Source organism: Pseudophryne corroboree, chromosome 5 (genome assembly GCF_028390025.1).
Source record: "Pseudophryne corroboree isolate aPseCor3 chromosome 5, aPseCor3.hap2, whole genome shotgun sequence".
Lineage (NCBI taxonomy): Eukaryota > Metazoa > Chordata > Amphibia > Anura > Myobatrachidae > Pseudophryne > Pseudophryne corroboree.
The window spans coordinates 822,496,323-822,517,226 of NC_086448.1; positions in this window are offsets into that span (position 1 = coordinate 822,496,323).

Below are 20,904 nucleotides of genomic sequence, written 5' to 3' on the forward strand. Positions count from 1 at the left end.
GGTGTCCTCTGCGGTGCCTGCTCTTCACGTCTCTGGCCAGCGCTGCTCCTCTGCTTTTCCATCAGGCTGGGGGTCATCAGCGGTGTCACTGGTCAGCTGCCGTCCCTCTTCCTCCACGCAGGAATCTCTCCATGCCAAAGTCTTCTGCGGGCCGTCAGGCAGTGTCACGGGCAGCTCACTCACAGGGGTCCTCTTTCCTCCATACGTGATCTGCACCTGGCTGTTCGCCTCCCGCTCCTCTCCTCACAGTCCTGGCAGCGGGTGACTCTACTCCCTCTGAGGCTGGGCAGTAGGCAGTCTCCAGCGGGCACAGCCCGTCCTCGGGTTCCCAGGCGCTTCTCCCTGGTAAGTGGCTCCATACAGCCCCGGCACTTCCTCCTCTCTGAGCCCCTCACAGCGCTACAGGCATTCCTTTATGGGTCCGGAGCTACTTCGGGCCCTCTCCTGCTTCTGGGCTCCCTACAATGACTGGGTAACACTTTCACTATCCACGCCAACAACTACTCCCTTTAGTAACCCGGTGGCATGCAAAGCGAGCCGGCAAGGGTACATTTCGGGCACCATGTCCTTGCCATGCTCCTCCCCTTGGTGATGTCAGAGGTCCTTGCCCCAACTTAGTTTTAGCCACAACCGTGGCGCCAAACCCCCTGTCAAAAACTGACAGGGTCAACAAAAGACAGCCCTAACCCGCTATATAGCTCTGGTGGGGCTGGTAATCACCTAGTATATATATATATATATATATATATATATATAAAACTCAAGGGGCCCATCCCATGTTCTCATTAATTGTTAGGCTAACCAATGTGGTGACCACACCCATAAAACATGGAACCCTACCAGTGCATTCCCCTGGTGGGCCCTCCTTGCCCTAGTCTGACACTGCTTTAAAATATGCTGAAATTGTTTTTCCACATATTTCAGGGGAGAATATCTCCTGTGTTCCAGCCGCCAGCCCCCGCAGCAGCAGTTGCACTGTTCTCTATGGGGACAGTGTATAACAAGGTCCAAAACGCGTACAGTAGCTTTACGGATTCTATATGAGTGAGATAACACCATCTTCAGTTGGCGTAAGCTCGTTATCTTCACTGCAGTCTTGTGATCCCTTTCTGGTGAGCTGGAGTAGATCCCAATGTCCATCACTCCGTCTTCTGGTTGAACATGCGCAGCTGGGTAGACACGCCTGGGCAGGGGCCCGACCAGCTCTGAAACATGGATGTAAAATAGATTGTGTGTGCGACCACTTCACTACTTACTGGGACCGAGATTGCCACATCCCCACCCCCCCTTCCCAAAAAAAAATCCCTGTTACCTCAACATGCAGCGATAAGGATTGTTCATTTCACAATAATTATGTCCCACAGGGTTATATGACAATATCTGTGTTCTCACTGCATCGGCTTACATCAAAATAAATAAAAGTTCTGGATTTATTTCTTTATATGTGACAAATGAAATATTTTCTCCCAACACATTAAAGTTTAAGTCATAAAAAAAGCCTCAAACAATTTATTAATAAGGTTTAGACAGAAACTTATGTCATATTTTTCCTGGGTATCGGGTTGACAGATCTGTCAAACGCATCTTTGTGTTGAGGATGTTTGAGACATTTCGAAATGTCACAAATAGACAATAGTGTTTTATTCATGAGTTTTCTTGTCTGGGAACAAACATTTACTATTGTCACAGGAGGACTGCGCTTCACCTTTAGCTGCGGTAGCTTTTGAAAATAAAAAATGATCTAAAGTTTATATTTTCCTATTTTGTTCCCAGTAAGAACATAGTGTACAGTGGTGTGAAATCCACACTGTTATGGCAAAGTAACAATTAAGGCATAGAATGGAAAACATGTTTTACCGGAGCAAATTAAGCGTGCAGACAGGAGTCACAGAGGAAAGAATGTACCCTACAGTATAGCACAGTATTTTAATAAATTATCCAGCTGGTTATATGATTTATAAAGTACAGTAGTAATAAATCACTGGATCTCAGTGAAGTACTAAGGGCCTAATTCAGACCTGATCGCAGCAGCAAAATTGTTCTCTAATGGGCAAAACCATGCTGCACTGCAGGTGGGGCAGATGTAACATGTGCAGAGAGAGTTAGATTTGGGTGGGTTATATTATTTCTGTGCAGGGTAAATACTGGCTGCTTTTCTTTTGCACTGCAATTTAGATTTCAGTTTAAAAACACCCCACCCAGTTCTAACTCTCCCTGCACAAGTTACATCTGCCCCACATGCAGGGCAACATGGTTTTGCCCATTAGAGAACAATTTTGCTGCTGCAATCAGGTCTGAATTAGGCCCTAAGAACCCTATTCAGCATCAGTTGCAGTTTTGCTAAATTAGCAAAACTGCAACTGCTTGCCATCACGTGCTAGGGCCGACTAGCACTGGGCAAGGCCGTCCAGCATGCAAATAGCTGTCAGCGATGCGATCAAAATTAAGTTGCGAACGCAACGCTGACCCCGCAAATTAAGGGATGACCCCCTGCCTGGGCAGCCTGGCTTTGGCAGGCTCAGGTCGGACATCTTACCTATTGCAGTGGTTGCATGTGGTGTCATGCGGCTGCCCCAAAAAATGGCCCACACCCGCCCGCGTTCTGGACACCCCATCCCCGCAATGTCCCTTTGCTACCCCGCGAACGCCTCAGCCTGTCAAGCAGAGGCGTTCACATCACTGAGAAGCAAACGCATCTTCCGGGTTGTGCACATGCAAGACAAGTGCTACACGTGCGCTCTGGCCCAAAATTGCATATACTGAATAGGGCCCCAAACCCTGTGCAGGCCCCTAAGCAGTCAAAATCTTGGAGCCCCCCTCGCAAATTATATCCTAATACATTTTTAATTTTACCAACCAACCAAAACTCTATGAGCTGGAAATTGTAATGTGAATCTGATGTTTGTGGTTTATGTACTTTACGTTGTTAATAGGTACATTACCTTAATACAGTATTTTCTCTATAGAGTCTTTAATGTAAAGGTTTCATTTATGATTCATTATTTCTATCTTTTGGGAACAATGTAAGGAGCTTGATTGTCATTTTCTTTCAACATAAAATCAATATTATTTTTAGCCATTGTCACGGGCCCCTTACAGGCTCAGGCCCATAGGCTGGTGCCTACTCTGCCTGTTTTTGATATCCGGCACTGACTGAGTGCCTAAGTCTTACTAATGTGTCAGATTGCCACTAATGCACTTCGGGGGTCATTCCGAGTTAATCGCTCGCTAGCTATTTTTTGCAGCGCTGCGAACAGATAGTCGCCACCTATAGGGGAGTGTATCTTTGCTTTGCAAGTGTGCGATCGCATGTGCAGCCAAGCGGTACAAAAAAGTTCTGTGCGGTTTCTGAGTAGCTCAGAACTTACTCAGCCGCTGCGATCACTTCAGCCTGTTCTTGCCCGGAATTGACGTCAGACACCCGCCCTGCAAACGCTTGGACACGCCTGCGTTTTTCCAACCACTCCCAGAAAACGGTCAGTTGCCACCCACAAACGCCCTCTTCCTGTCAATCTCCTTGCGATCGGCTGTGCGAATGGATTCTTCATAAAATCCATCACTCAGCAACGATCCGCTTTGTACCAGTACGACGCGCCTGCGCATTGCAGTGCATACGCATGCGCAGTTCTGACCTGAACACAGCACAGCGAAAAATCCTAGCGTGCGATCAGGTCGGAATGACCCCCTTTGTTCTCATAACAAACCAACAATCCACATGTAAAAGTATTGCGTTTATTGGGCATCTGCAGGTGCACCCACCTCTGCGCCAGTATATGCACCAGAGTTACGTAGGTGGCATCAAAAAAATGGACATATGCACAGGAAACATTTTTGAAAAAACACATTTACTACTGGCTTCAATTATATAAGAGACATTTTCTAATATCGCTGGTATTATCCTCCTTCTCGTGTGCAAATCAATGTAGCAAAACACGATTTCTAGAATGCGCTCACCGAATCAAATAATCCATGTACGAGCAATGAAAGAAACAAATCTGTCTCCAAGATCAACCCGCAATCAGCCAATCAGAAATGATCATCAGCATCATCACCCACCATATTTGCTCTCAGGCACCCCCAAGTGATACAGCTACCAGAAGATAGATCTGCGCAGGTCTACCTTGGTCGCAATTGCAGAAACACTCCCTCGCTGTACTTGGAGTGCCCCTTCTTACACAATCCTGATGTACAAGTCTTTAATGTGTCCCTGATTATATCATATGTACTGTCACAGCATGCCGGAGCCCGGATCTGGTGGCGCTGGTACCCCAGGGCAGGTGCCAGCCATCCCCTTCACTGCTGGCGGACCCTCACCCAGGGAACATTTAGGGATTATGCACTGCAGCAATAAGCTGCACAGCCCCACACTGCATGTCTGCTTCTCTTTTGTGCTTGCCTGCCCATGATTTGGCCCTGGGTCCTGGAGAAGCACAGAATGGAGGGGGACCAGGGCACCTGCCTCATGTCCACCCTCCTAATCCACCTCTGATCTAGAGATGACTTTCCCCTCTACAATCAGGGAGTGACAGGAGACAGACATCACTGATCTCTGCAATTGTAGCCTCTGTCCCTTACGCAATGAAAATATCAGTCTTTGGCCTTCTGTTTCCATACATGCCTGTTCTCACATCATGTCACAGCTCTGTCACATGCAGCCCTGTCCTCAATAACATCACTCATCTGCTGACATACTCTGTGCTGCTGGTAATCTTGCTCCTCCCACTATATACATCTCTCAGTCTGTGTATATACATCTCTCAGTCTTGCTTCTCCCACTATATACATCTCTTCCAGCTGCCTCCATTCCCCTCCTCACATCATGACACTGCCCCTGTCACATGCAGCCCTGTCCTCACTGACACATCACTCATCTCCTGATATACTCTGTGCTGCTGGGGACCCTGCTCCTCCCACTATATAACTCTCAGTCTGTGGCTTCCTGCTGCCTCCATTCCCCTCACATCATGTCACTGCCCTGTCACATGCAGCCCTGTCCTCACTAACACATCACTCATCTCCTGATATACTCCATGCTGCTGGGGGATCCTGCTCCTCCCACTATATAACTCTCAGTCTGTGGCTTCCTGCTGCCTCCATTCCCCTCACATCATGTCACTGCCCCTGTCACATGCAGCCCTGTCCTCACTAACACACCACTCCTCTCCTGATATACTCTGTGCTGCTGGGGACCCTGCTCCTCCCACTATATAACTCTCAGTCTGTGACTTCCTGCTGCCTCCATTCCCCTCCTCACATCATGTCACTGCCCCTGTCACATGCAGCCCTGTCCTCACTGACACATCACTCATCTCCTGATATACTCTGTGCTGCTGGGGACCCTGCTCCTCCCACTATATAACTCTCAGTCTGTGGCTTCCTGCTGCCTCCATTCCCCTCCTCACATCATGTCACTGCCCCTGTCACATGCACCCTGTCCTCACTGACACATCACTCATCTCCTGATATACTCTGTGCTGCTGGGGACCCTGCTCCTCCCACTATATAACTCTCAGTCTGTGACTTCCTGCTGCCTCCATTCCCCTCCTCACATCATGTCACTGCCCCTGTCACATGCAGCCCTGTCCTCACTGACACATCACTCATCTCCTGATATACTCTGTGCTGCTGGGGGCCCTGCTCCTCCCACTATATAACTCTCAGTCTGTGGCTTCCTGCTGCCTCCATTCCCCTTCTCACATCATGTCACTGCCCTGTCACATGCAGCCTGTCCTCACTGACACATCACTCATCTCCTGATATACTCTGTGCTGCTGGTAGAGCCCTGCTCCTCCACTATATAACTCTCAGTCTGTGGCTTCCTGCTGCCTCCATTCCCCTCCTCACATCATGTCACTGCCCCTGTCACATGCAGCCCTGTCCTCACTGACACATCACTCATCTCCTGATATACTCTGTGCTGCTGGGGACCCTGCTCCTCCCACTATATAACTCTCAGTCTGTGGCTTCCTGCTGCTTCCATTCCCCTCCTCACATCATGTCACTGCCCCTGTCACATGCAGCCTGTCCTCACTGACACATCACTCATCTCCTGATATACTCTGTGCTGCTGGGGACCCTGCTCCTCACACTACATAACTCTCAGTCTGTGGCTGCTGCCTCCATTCCCCTCCTCACATCATATCACTGCCCTGTCACATGCAGTCCTGTCCTCACTGACACATCACTCATCTCCTGATATACTCTGTGCTGCTGGGGATCCTGTACCTCCCACTATATAACTCTCAGTCTGTGACTTCCTGCTGCCTCCATTCCCCTCCTCACATCATGTCACTGCCCCTGTCACATGCAGACCTGTCCTCACTGACACATCACTCATCTCCTGATATACTCTGTGCTGCTGGGGATCCTGCTCCTCCCACTATATAACTCTCAGTCTGTGGCTTCCTGCTGCCTCCGTTCCCCTCCTCACATCATGTCACTGCCCCTGTCACATGCAGCCCTGTCCTCACTGACACATCACTCATCTCCTGATATACTCTGTGCTGCTGGGAACCCTGCTCCTCCCACTATATAACTCTTAGGGGGTCATTCAGATCTGATCGCTGCTGTGCGGAAATATGATAGATTATTGGGAATGCACACACACTGCTCAATATCTGGAGATTGTGGCAGATATTTTTGGTCTGGGACGATAGACCAGAAAATCAATTGTTCCTGTGTGTGTGTGCAAGATTTTCCCGAATTATCAGCGAAATGCTGACACGATCGTTCATACACACTATACAATAATTTTGGTCATTTTTCCAATTATTGGCATGTTGGCCCAATAATTGTATAGTGTGTACCTAGCTCTAGAGTTAGGATGTGGGACGGGATTGTTAGGGTTAGGTTGTGGGAGGGGAGGAAAGGTTAGGTTTAGGCTGCAAGGGGGAAGGTTAGGGATAGTTTGTGGGAAGGGAGGATAGGGTTAGGCTACAGGAGGGGAGGTTAGGTGTGGCTGCGGGAGGGGAGGATAGGGTTAGGCTACATGAGGGGAGGTTAGGTGTTTGCTGCAGGAGGGGTGGATAGGGTTAGGCTACAGGAGGGGATGTTAGGTGTGGCTGCGGGAAGGGAGGATAGGGTTAGGCTACAGGAGGGGTGGATAGGGTTAGGCTACATGAGGGGAGGTTAGGTGTTTGCTGCAGGAGGGGTGGATAGGGTTAGGCTGCAGGAGGGGTGGATAGGGTTAGGCTACAGGAGGGGTGGATAGGGTTAGGCTACAGGAGGGGAGGATAGGGTTAGGCTACAGGAGGGGTGGATAGGGTTAGGCTACATGAGGGGAGGTTAGGTGTTTGCTGCAGGAGGGGTGGATAGGGTTAGGCTACAGGAGGGGTGGATAGGGTTAGGCTACAGGAGGGGTGGATAGGGTTAGGCTACAGGAGGGAAGGTTAGGATTAGGCTGCAGGAGGGGTGGATAGGGTTAGGCTACAGGAGTGGTGGATAGGGTTAGGCTACAAGAGGGGTGGATAGGGTTAGGCTAGAGGAGTGGAGATTAGGTGTTTGCTGCAGGAGGGGTGGATAGGGGTTCACTACGATATGCCGGCGGCCGGGCTCCCAGCGACCAGCATTCCGGCGCCAGGAGCCCGACCGCCGGCTTACCGTCAGTGTGGCGAGCGCAAATGAGCCCCTTGCGGGCTCGCTGCGCTTGCCACGCTACGGGCACGGTGGTGCGCTATGCGCGCCACACTATTTTATTCTCCCTCCAGGGGGGTCGTGGACCCCCACGAGGGAGAATAAGTGTCGGTATGCCGGCTGTCGGGCTCCCGGCGCCGGTATGCTGGTCGCCGGGAGCCCGACCGCCGGCATACTGAAGACCACCCGTGGATAGGGTTAGACTACAGGAGGGTAGGTTAGGTTTAGGCTACAGGAGGGGAGGATAGTGTTAGGCTACAGGAGGGGTGGTTAGGGTTAGGCTACAGGAGGGGAGGTTAGGGTTAGGCTACGGGAAGAGAGGATAGGGTTAGGCTACAGGAAGGGAAGTTACAGTTAGGCTACAGGAGGGAAGGTTAGGATTAGGCTGCAGGAGGGGTGGATAGGGTTAGGCTACAGGCGAGGTGGTTAGGGTTAGGCTACAGGAGGGTAGGTTAGGGTTAGGCTACAGGAGGGGAGGATAGGGTTAGGCTGCAGGAGGGGTGGATAGGGTTAGGCTACAGGCGAGGTGGTTAGGGTTAGGCTACAGGAGGGTAGGTTAGGGTTAGGCTACAGGAGGGGAGGATAGGGTTAGGCTGCAGGAGGGGTGGATAGGGTTAGGCTACAGGCGAGGTGGTTAGGGTTAGGCTACAGGAGGGTAGGTTAGGGTTAGGCTACAGGAGGGGAGGATAGGGTTAGGCTATGGGAAGAGAGGATAGAGTTAGGCTACAGGAGGGGGGGTTAGGTATGGCTGCAGGAGGGGTGGATAGGGTTCGGCTACGGGAGGGGAGGTTACGATTAGGCTACAGGAGGGGAGGATAGGGTTAGGCTACAGTAGGGGAGGTTATGGGTAGGTTACAGGAGGGGAGGTTACGATTAGGCTACAGGAGGGGAGGATAGGGTTAGGCTACAGGAGGGGAGGTTAGGGTTAGGCTACAGGAGGGGAGGTTAGGGTTAGGCTGCAGGAGGTGTGGATAGGGTTAGGCTACAGGAGGGCAGGTTAGGATTAGGCTACAGGAGGGGAGGTTAGGGTTAGGCTACAGGAGGGTAGGTTAGGGTTAGGCTACAGGAGGGGAGGTTAGGATTAGGCTACAGGAGGGGAGGTTAGGGTTAGGCTACAGGAGGGGAGGATAGGGTTAGGCTACAGGAGGGGAGGTTAGGATTAGGCTACAGGAGGGGAGGTTAGGGTTAGGCTACAGGAGGGGTGGATAGGGTTAGGCTACAGGAGGAGAGGTTAGAATTAGGCTACAGGAGGGGAGGTTAGGATTAGGCTACAGGAGGGGAGGTTAGGGTTAGGCTAGAGGAGTGGAGGTTAGGGTTAGGCTAGAGGAGTGGAGGTTAGGGTTAGGCTACAGGAGGGCAGGTTAGGTGTGGCTGCAGGAGGGGAGGATAGGGTTAAGCTGGAGGGGAGGGTTAGGGGTTAGTGATACCCACCATTGGAAGCCCCCCTGGATCTGCCAAAAATCTTCATCTGCTGACTGTCCACCTAGAAGACACTGCTGGAGCCAGCGGACCAGGTAAGTCACCACTAGATCCCCAGGAGTGTTTTGTCCACATTCTAGTCATATTGATATATAATTAGTGTTGACATGATGAATTTTGATCTACTCTATGTCAATATTGTGAACATGTGGACAATATAAATGTGGATAGGATGAATGAGAACACAATGTGCCACACTCAGTCATCATATTAGTATTACAGTGTTTAGTTGGAGCCACATGGGCACTTTCCAGCTATAATATATCTGTTATTGTGCCCAAATCATTCCTTTCTCTGACATATCGGAGATATTTCTGGCAGTGTCACCGGTGTGACAAGGTAGTCCCTCCCCCATCCCATTCATCATCTCAGCATTGAGTGTTTTAAACAATAAACACTAATTGCCATCTGGAAAATCGCTAGAATTCAAGGCGCTCGTCTGACAACAACTTCAGCCCCTCTGCACCTCTTGCTGATCACACGTTTTTCCCTACTACACTTTTGTTAATAACGGAAACAATTTGAAAATGTGTCACAAACAATTCCTGTCATGTTGCGGGTTAGCTAGACAATCACCCTCTGGCTTCCAAAGTAATATGTTGGTGCTTATGCAGAAGATATTGCCTTGGAAGCAGGATTGAAAGCATTAACCTCACTTTCAAACCGACTTCAAAGATGAGATCTTCTCCACAAACATTTAACTTCGTGTTGAAAGAATATAAACATTTATATTCTTATAGCATGAACTGTGCATTGTGGAGATGCTGGCATTAATTCTTACATTATTGTAAATGTGTCCTGGGGGAGATTCCTCCCAGTCCTAGATTACCACTCATTACGTGCCTTGCTTATGTAATTACACACATCAAACCTTACGTATATACAGGGAGCTCGTATCTGACACCAGAAGTGTTTTGGTTGGAAGCCGAGAAAGCGATTTGCAAAATCCCCTCATCTTAAGCCAAAGGCATGATTCGTGTTCTGTATATCTGCGGAATATATGCTGGTTCAGTCATTATGATTTATGGATATTTCCAGACCTATATGTTTTGCTTTAAGTTCACAGCAATGGTAATAATTGTCTATATGAATTAGCGCTCCATCGAGACTGAATGAAGTTCGAAGTACAACCAGGGTCACCCGGCCCCTTATTAGGACATTACCCCTGCGGTTTTGTACACACCTGACACTGCGCACTGCATTCCTGTGATATTACTCTCTGTCTGGGGTCTCTGTCCTAACTTCTGGGTCATGTTGAGTTGGACACAAAGAGCATTTTCCTGTGTAAAATACATATTTGTTGGCTTAATTCAGTATTGATGGCTATTGCTACTAAAAGTGCGATATTTTTGCAAACGCAATTGCAAAGAATCGCACAAGTAGTTGCTGCCCAGAAATGTTTTGTATGCATCGCAATCCATATACAAAATTGGGAACATCGAAGGGGTTATTTTCAAGCTGCGCCAAGCTAGAGTATCCACAAATCTACACATGCTATTGCATGCAAGTGATGGCAGACAATGTCAGAAACCCATCCGCCAAACGGCCATGACACGCCTGTGTTTTTGACACCACTCCCACAAAATGCCATGTGACCACCCCTAAATGCTCTCTTCCTGTCAATCACTATGCAGTCACTTCACTTTAATATTGCGAACGCACCATGATCGTAATGCGGCTTTGACACATGTGCGCTGTGTATGCAGTGTATGCGCAGTCTCTAGATAATTGTGCATGCGATCCATGCTCTATTAGGTCGTGTCTGCACATTTGCACAAAGCATACCTTGCGTTAGCAGCCATATGAACAGTCAGTCTCACCTTAAGGCTTCTCATGACCAAGGAAGCGGAGAAGGGGATGGATGGGGCACGTTACCAAGGGCAAAGGACGTTGGCGCAACTGCGACATATGAAGACCGGCAGACACATATGTGACTGTCAGAGATGGGAACTTGCAGCTGCAAAGATTCACACTACAGTTTAAGCACATAGCGGCTAATTCAGATGTGGTTGGAATTGCGATCGTCAACTCAACATGATTGCCTGAACCTTCAGTATTCCCAGATTTATTTTTATAGCATTTCACCTCACAATATGGGGTGCGTCTATCAATAAGCTTTACAGTGCTGTACTGTATTTAAGATTTAAATGTGATCCTCATACCAACACAATCTGTGCCGGAAATCTACACACTATGCAATAATCGGACTACTGTATAAACACTAATAATCACACTATGCAATAATCGGACTACTGTATAAACACTAATAATCACACTATGCAATAATCAGATTATAATCACTAATAATCACACTATGCAATAATCAGATTATAATCACTAATAATCACACTATGCTATAATCAGACTATGATCACTAATAATCACACTATGCAATAATCAGACTATAATCACTATTAATCACACTATGTAATAATCAGACTATAATCACTAATAATCACACTATGCAGTAATCAGACTATAATCACTAATGATCACACTATGCAATAATCAGACTGTAAACACTAATAATCACACTATGCAATAATTAGACTATAATCACTATTAATCATACTATGTAATAATCAGACTATAAACACTAATAATCACACTATGCAAAATTCAGTCTATAATCAGTTAATCACTAATAATCACACTATGCAATAATCAGATTACAATCACTAATAATCACACTATGCTATAATCAGACTATAATCACTATTAATCACACTATGCAATAATCAGATTACAATCACTAATAATCACACTATGCAAAAATCAGACTATAATCACTAATAATCACACTATGCAATAATCAGACTATAATCACTAATAATAACACTATGCTATAATCAGACTATGATCACTAATAATCACACTATGCAATAATCAGACTATAATCACTAATAATCACACTATGCAATAATCAGACTATAATCACTAATAATCACACTATGCTATAATCAGATTATGATCACTAATAATCACACTATGCAATAATCAGACTATAATCAGTATTAATCACACTGTAATAATCAGACTATAATCACTAATAATCACACTATGCAGTAATCAGACTATAATCACTAATAATAACACTATGCAATAATCAGACTATAAACACTAATAATCACACTATGCAATAATCAGACTATAATCACTAATAATCACACTATGCAATAATCAGACTATAATCACTAATAATCACACTATGCAGTAATCAGACTATAATCACTAATAATCACACTATGCAATAATCAGACTATAAACACTAATAATCACACTATGCAATAATCAGACTATAAACACTAATAATCACACTATGCAATAATCAGACTATAAACACTAATAATCACACTATGTAATAATCAGACTATAATCACTAATAATCACACTATGCAGTAATCAGACTATAATCACTAATAATCACACTATGCAATAATCAGACTATAATCACTAATAATCACACTATACAATAATCAGACTATAATCACTAATAATCACACTATGCAATAATCAGACTATAATCACTAATAATCACACTATTCAATAATCAGACTATAAACACTAATAATCACACTTATGCAGTATTCAGACTATGATCACTAATAATCACACTATGCAATAATCAGACTATAAACACTAATAATCACACTATGCAATAATCAGAGTATAATCACTAATAATCACACTATGCAATAATCAGACTATAAACACTAATAATCACACTATGCAATAATCAGACTATAATCACTAATAATCACACTATGCAATAATCAGACTATAATCACTAATAATCACACTATGCAATAATCAGACTATAATCACTAATAATCACACTATGCTATATTAGGGCTGATCAGCTGATTTTCAGATACTTGGGCTGATTATCTCAGAGTGCGTACACAGCACCCTGGGACGATTATTGTTCCAAAACCAGATGGATAGTATGACCGAACTGACCTTCTGCGCAAGACTTCTCCAAAGCGATGAGCCGACCTAACTGTCCAATATTTTTGCTCACTAATCAGTGGCGCACCCAGGGGGGGGGTTTCCGAGCACCCAGAAACCCCCCTCCACTAAAAAAAAAAAAAAAAAAAAAATGTTTTTTTTTTTTTTTTTTTTTTAGCTGCATGAGTATTATTAATGGCTGTCTAGCGTCCTCTGCGGCCTGTTGTCTTCCTGGTGGCACTTGTAAGTGCAATAAAAGTTTACTTTATTTTAATTATAGTACATCTATATCCATGTGCATACATATATACACATGTATATACATACATATAAACACACACACACACACATATGATATATATATATATATGTGTATATATATGTGTACTGTATGTGTGTGTGTGTATACATATATATATATGTATGCATGTTTAATATGCTATATATATGTGTATATGTATGTGTGTGTATGTATGTATATATATATATATATATATATATATGTAGATATAAGTATAAACGTGGTGATGTGGGCGGCACTCCACACAGACTTTGCAGCGTGAGTAAAACAATACTTTATTGGGCCAATAAAGTATTGTTTTACTCACGCTGCGAAGTCTGTGTGGAGTGCCGCCCACATCACCACGTTTGTCTATCTGGGACTCTGTGTTCCTGACTAGGAGGGCATCACAGCAGTTGTCTACATTTGGAGTGGAGTGCCGGGCTGTTCCAGTTTGTTTTAGATATATGTATATATATATATATATATATATAGATATATGTATATATATATATATATATATATATATATATATATATATACAGGAAATCCCTGCACTCTCACAAATACTACAGCCAACTGCTGGGGTGTCTATCAGAGTCCAGCCCTTTCAGGGACGGGGCCCATAGTACAATACAGGATATCCCACACTCTAGACATCTCAATCTCCTTTGAAGGGGGTCGGATCAATACAAGTCTCTACAGGAAGCCAACTGACAGGAATACTTTGTTGCACCGTAGCAGTCAGCACCCGCCTGCCCTCAAAGACAATCTTCCAATTTCACAGTTTCTAAGAGTTATGCGTAATAACTCTGACAGCAATACTATGGAAATCCAATTGTCCGAGATGACTTCAAGATTCCTGGAACGGGGTTATGAGAAGAAGAATGTTCTAAGATGCCTGGCCAAAGCAAGGAATAAGTTTGATTCAACCGTGAATCCAACACTGACTACGCATACACCAGAACGGATGGTTTTCACTACCACCTATGACAATTTCTCCAATAAACTCAAGGGAACCATAAGTAGAAACTGGCCCATTCTGGTCACTGATGACCGTCTCAAACTGAAAAGGAGTCCTCCCCCCATGATGGCCTATCGAAGATCGGCTAATTTAAAACAGTTATTTTTGAGACCCATGGTTGGCAATGAAGGGACACAAAGCACCACATGGCTGCATGAGAGACGTCCTGGATGCTTCAAGTGCACTGGTTGCACTACATGCAGGGCCATGTTAACTGGTTCGCACTTTCCGCACCCACATTCTGGTCGCCCCATAGCCATCAAGTTTAGACTGCACTGTGCTATGGACCACCTGATTTATATTTTGACTTGCCCCTGCGGGCTGTATTATGTGGGCATGACCACGAGACGCTTTCGAGATCGTATGGCAAACCATAGGACATCGATACACCAAGCCATCGCCACGGGTTCGGCAGTTTTGCCGGTAGCCAGACATTTCATGACATTCAAGCATCAAGTCTCTGATCTAAGGTCCAAACTAATTGATTGGATACCCACACCTACCAGGGGTGGAGACCGTGCCCTTCTGCTGAGGAAAAGGGAAAGCATGTGGATACATAGACTTGACACAATAGCCCCGAGAGGTATGAATGAAAATAACCCCGTCTATATTTCTGAAATAACACCCTACTTTCTGTGTAACTTTAACAAATAACTTTATATTTTCTTCTAGTATTGCTCCACATAGCCCACACACTGCCGAGTATTGTACCAGGAATTGTTCAAATACACGATGTCTGTTTGAACTCACTATTATTTATTTGTATGAGTCATTACAATGTTTTTCTATTTTTGCCTTACTTACTGATTGTTACATAATGTTCCATTCTTGGCTCTAAACTGCTTAACAATGTATATCCCCCATTTGAGTGACCACACCGGCCTCTGCTATACCCTAATCACGTGTTACATTAATTTATGGTCGCCATGGCAACCGTATTGATTTGCCCCAGGCCTCTTTAATGCAGGCCATATTGAGTTATACTAACAATGCTGATTAAAAGAGCCCCATGACACTATTAAGTTGCCACTTATTGCCCATATGTAATTTGCTCAGCGCCGCAATCCGTTATGTCAACGGACGTGGTGTCCGCAACCTTGAGTTGCTGACAACGGTTGCTATGGACACAGCGCGTCACCGGAAGTGACGCGATGCGCTCCAAGTGCGGTCCACATGCTGACAGTGACCGCTACTCTGCTCCATTACTGAGCCAAACCTATGGACGCAGCCCACTTCCGGCGGAAGTGATGTGCTTGCGTTCCAGTTATGCATTCCACACGGCCCACGGCCGTGTTGGGGGCGTGTCTGGCACCTTTGGATGGGTATTTAGCAGGGGCCGGTGAGGCACTATCTGTGTCTCCGGTTCTCCTGCAAAGCTGACCCATGCTGTATTGTTGACCTTGCTGACTGACTGTATATTCCTTGAGAAAGGTCCCGCCAGGGACCGAAACGTTGGAAATTGCTTTGAAACGACACTTGAACTGTGAGATTACCTTTGCATTAAATCTACTTTTTGCTTTATTGGATGTTAAGTCTGGAGAGTGCTATCTTTTCCTGCGAGTGTGGGATATCCTGTATTATATATATATATATATATATATATATATTGTCAAAGTCAGAAAAATATCTCTATGCACACTACCATATTTGCACCTCACACAGGTCCGTGCTGCGCATGCGTACGCTCTCCCGTACGTGCGCATACTCACAGTCGCGGGCACCCGCAGGCGCATGGTATGCGTATTTACGGTAGAGTTTATGCGATCGTAGCGTGCGACTCAATCATTACATATTTTCACTATATAATGTATTTTGTAGATCATGGTCCCTTTGATAGATTCTGCAAGTTTGGTTAATATAGAATGTTCATGAACAGAGAAATCCCTCTTTGTTTGATACGAAGGGTCAGACAGGAGTAATACAGTGGTGTTTAGTATCCATCGGAAGAATATTTAATTAGAAATATTCCGGTGTTGGTTTGAAGCAGATCAATCGCTCGTGCGAATAGTTATGGACATAAGAAGTTTATGAACATTTACTTTATTTGCACTTTATTACTCATGCGGCGGGAAACCCAGTTTCCCTCCCACCTGAGCTGTTGGAAATAGTCACAGCCCACCTGTATGAATCAACCTATGACCTTTTGTTATAATGCGAAGCCGAATTCCTGTGTCCAATGAACAATAAGATTGTAGGGACCATTGAATTGTATTGTGTGTGGGGCATAAATAGGCAGGCCGACCGTATCCAGTTCACTCTCTTCAACGGTTCTCATTGCTGATAATCGGGAGCTGGATATCGAGGCGCATGCGATCGTTTCCCCTTGTGCGTAAGTTTTCTCCGCAGTCATATTGTCTTGATGTTATTATGAGCCATCTCTCTCTCCTCTCTTTTTCCCTTATTTTCCCTTGATTGTATTGTATTGTATTGTATGGTATTTCCTGTGTAATTATCTGGTTAGTTAGTCTATGTTATATTGTAGTGTATGCTTTGTACTGTGATTCTTTTGCAAGTATAATAGTCATAATACATATAATAGGTTTTGGACCCTAAGCCCAGGTATCTGTGTATTTCTTATAGTGTTAAGTATTCCCTGAGCGTCGGTGACGCCCAAGCAGCTTTGTAGTTAATCAGGTTACACCAGGTTGCATTTACACTCTATCACCACACTAAGGTTTACTGTATATTTCGTTGTTAATGGTATAGATATAAAGGTTTAACGTCGTAAGCGTCTGCACCGCTGGAGATCTCCTCGTGGTCCCAAGCGACCGCTACGCTATAGCGAATCATTACGTTAGTCGGCAGCCAATAGCGTGCCTGCCTGTGATCTCTGGGCCGTAAGCGAACGTGACGCTTGAGCGTCTCGACTACGGTTGAGCGATCGTTACGCAACTGGCGTACCCTTACGGTACTTCTTACGTAGATAGCGTACAGTGTTCTTAGACCTCTTAAAGTGTTTTATATACGATAAATATTTAGCTTTATCAATTGGGGACTCGTCCGGGATTTTATGAGACCGATCCTCCGCCTTAAATTATGCAACACCTCTAAGTCAAAACTACCTATCCCGGGAAATGGTGCCTTATCCCCCGCAGTCATTCGTGTCCATTCATCACAAAAGGTCTCAGTGTGGGGACCATACCTCCTCCACATTACTAACCGAGCAGACCCTCGGGGTCTGCAAGCCTCTGGAGTCTGAATCCTGACCTCCGACCGTCTCTGTATTGTGCACTTGGCTGCCATTGTGGACCTTTCTAACACAGAAAAACTTCCTAAAATGCACCAAACACAGAACTTCGTTGGAAATCCTTAAAGCTCTTCCACTGAACTTCTTCTGCTCCGGGTATCTCCGGTCCGCCTTCTAGCAGACACGTGTAGCCGTTGCAGGCCCTATCTTTAGAGATTTTCCTGAGAAAATTCCCTTCCTTTTTCTTTACACAAATCACGCTTGCATGTGCTCCCTACAACACGTATGAGGGCAAGATTTACGCATGGATATACGACCTCATATCACGTTGCGTTATTGGTCACACATACAACCGTGCGGTCCAATCGTACCACTTATAGACACTTGTTGCCCATAAATGGTAGGATCATTGGCCAGAGCGTAATACAACGAAAACTTTATCACACTCTGTTGCACGTTTTCACTTCAGGCCGTGCTCATAGATCACACAGATCACAAAGTCCACAAAGCGGGATTCAATACCGTTTTATCACATAGATCACAAAGTCCACAAAGCGGGATTCAATACACTCATACCGTTTTCAACCCACTATCATTCTTATAGTTTTCTGATCAGAAAAAAAATCATTTCCCGTAGTCTGATAGCTCTCCCCAGAGGTGTTGCAGTAAAGTAAGGTATTTAAACTAAGTTTTGGAAAGCTGAAATCAATTTGTGCTATTTATCGCTTTGCGTTATTTACCGCGTTGCGCTACTTATCGCCTGTTGTTTGAGTTACGTGGGCGTACCCAGACGCTCCGTTGTGTAATATACGCTGCGTGCGTCGGCCTTTGGATTGCGTACGCAAGTCTTTGTTAGAGACACGTGTACGCAAAGCAAAGATCCACCGTAACACAATTTATACTTTTATCAATGTAGATGATCCTTGATCATCTACCACACACCACACTGACTTCGCCTTATCTCCCAGGCAAAAACTGTGTGTTTGTCTACACTTTAACTATATTACCTTTACTCAAACTATTGAAATAGCGGCAAATCTCTCTCAGCACGTTTATCAACTATAAACTGGCAAACAGGAGAGTGACATACGAAAATACACAAATGAAAAGGAAATGCAGATATATATGTGTGCGTGCAAGACAGAAAAATAAACAGTTTTAAAAGACACTAGCGTTTTGCTCTTACCTCCGGTTCCCGGATTCCTTCAGCACCCTTTACCTAAGCGAAGCAGACGCTTATCCCGTCAGCACTACGAGGGATACAACCTCCCGCCCTTTGCTGATGGATAATGTCTGCTGATATTACCTAGTGCAGATATGTGAAGGACTGGACCACCAGGATACTGTGCACATATCGTACAACCTGATACGTGTACTAAGCAGATGGAAGAATTAGGGTTAGGAGATTTCACATGGAAGGTGTGTAATATGGTTATGTCCTACTCCGTCCCATATGTTCTCCCCGATGATGCATATTTCATATGCGGGAGAAAGGCGTACAAGTGGCTTGCCCCAAACTCTGAAGGATTGTGTTATATTGGAAAAGTACTGCCTGAAGTAATGACTGTATCACATGACAAAATGAAAGACATACACCGTGGTGCCCAAGCTCCTTATACTCACACCCATTACGAGCACGTTGTTAAAAGGCACCTGATAGAGAAGACAGAGCATCCGGCCTCTGATCTGATAAGTGAATCCACCGGGATTCAATTCTTAATCGCGTTAGATTTCACCCGCACCGCTAGAGGAGTGCTGAATTATAAATACATTTCTGCGCTCGCCAATTTGTTAGATAATATCACTGAAATGTATGATGACACATTTAGGTATACTGGAAGGGAACTTCAAGCTTACAAAACAGAACTGGTACAGCATAGAATGGTTCTCAATTACCTCACAGCAGTGACAGGCGGATATGGTGTCACACTGGCAACACAATACGGCGTGAAATGTTGCACATATATTACGAATAGCACCGAGGATCCGGTCGAGGTCATAGACCAAAAGATGGACGATATTCTCCAGTTGAAGTGGGAATTTCGCAGGAGACACAATCTCACTCTTGCTGCTGTAGGTAATGAGCTGACTGGTTGGGTGTCATGGTTGAACCCGCGAAATTGGTTTTCTGGTTTAGGAGACTGGGCTCAAGGAGTCATAATGGATGTTGGGAAGTTTCTCCTATGTATCTTAGGTGTTGTCATATCGATTGGATTGATATTTAGATGCGGTCAGGCTTTAATGAAGTGCAATCATCGTACTAGGGTAATGAGTTTAAGGAGTGAGGAAACTGTAATTAACCTGGACTTGATTTATGACCCAAATGTAGAAACAATGATGTGATGAAAATGCGATTTCTACGGTCCGTTTCTTTCACCTGTTTTTCCGTTTTCTCCAAGGTAACAAGACCCACTTGGACGAGGAATTTGATGAGCCGATATACAGACAACAGAGGGATTAAAGAAGAAGTTTGACAACCTGATACACAGATTTTTGATGAACTATGCCATGGATCCCCAGTTTCCCTAGAAATTTTAAAATTACGCTAGCCCAACACTTTTGTAAATCTATGGACATTGACAGCTTTTGCTCGCACCTTATGGGCAAAAGCACAAAGAAGACTGCATTCAACAGACACCAAACAAGACCTCAATCGACGACTGTACATTTACCTGACATAGAATACCACCGCATTTACCGTAATTATGTCTTTTCTTCATTTCTACAACCCTCAGGTAATGACACACATAGTCGATAGGGAATACAGGCACAGATATCAGCAATCACATATCTCCCCCATTCATGTATCATCAACTAAAATGTGCTCCCCCATTTTGTTACAACCAAAGCCAAAAAGAGCTCGGTAAAGTTTGACAGCCCATCCACAGACCCGTACCACGGGATAAGAAGGAATTCACATGTATACTTCGCAATACCTCGAAGCTTGATTTAAAACACGTACGGCACGATGATACATGACCCCCAAGCACGGATTCATACACACATGCTTCTGCTATCTCACTAGGTCATACCCTTTTCCTACCATCTCCTCTGCTCCCTTACCCAACCATGTAAATGTATTAACCCCTAACATATATTTTTCTCTTTTTGAAATGTTTTCAGGAAGTGGCAGTTATTGTTGACTGCCAAAGGGTGGACTGTCAAAGTCAGAAAAATATCTCTATGCACACTACCATATTTGCACCTCACACAGGTCCGTGCTGCGCATGCGTACGCTCTCCCGTACGTGCGCATACTCACAGTCGCGGGCACCCGCAGGCGCATGGTATGCGTATTTACGGTAGAGTTTATGCGATCGTAGCGTGCGACTCAATCATTACATATTTTCACTAT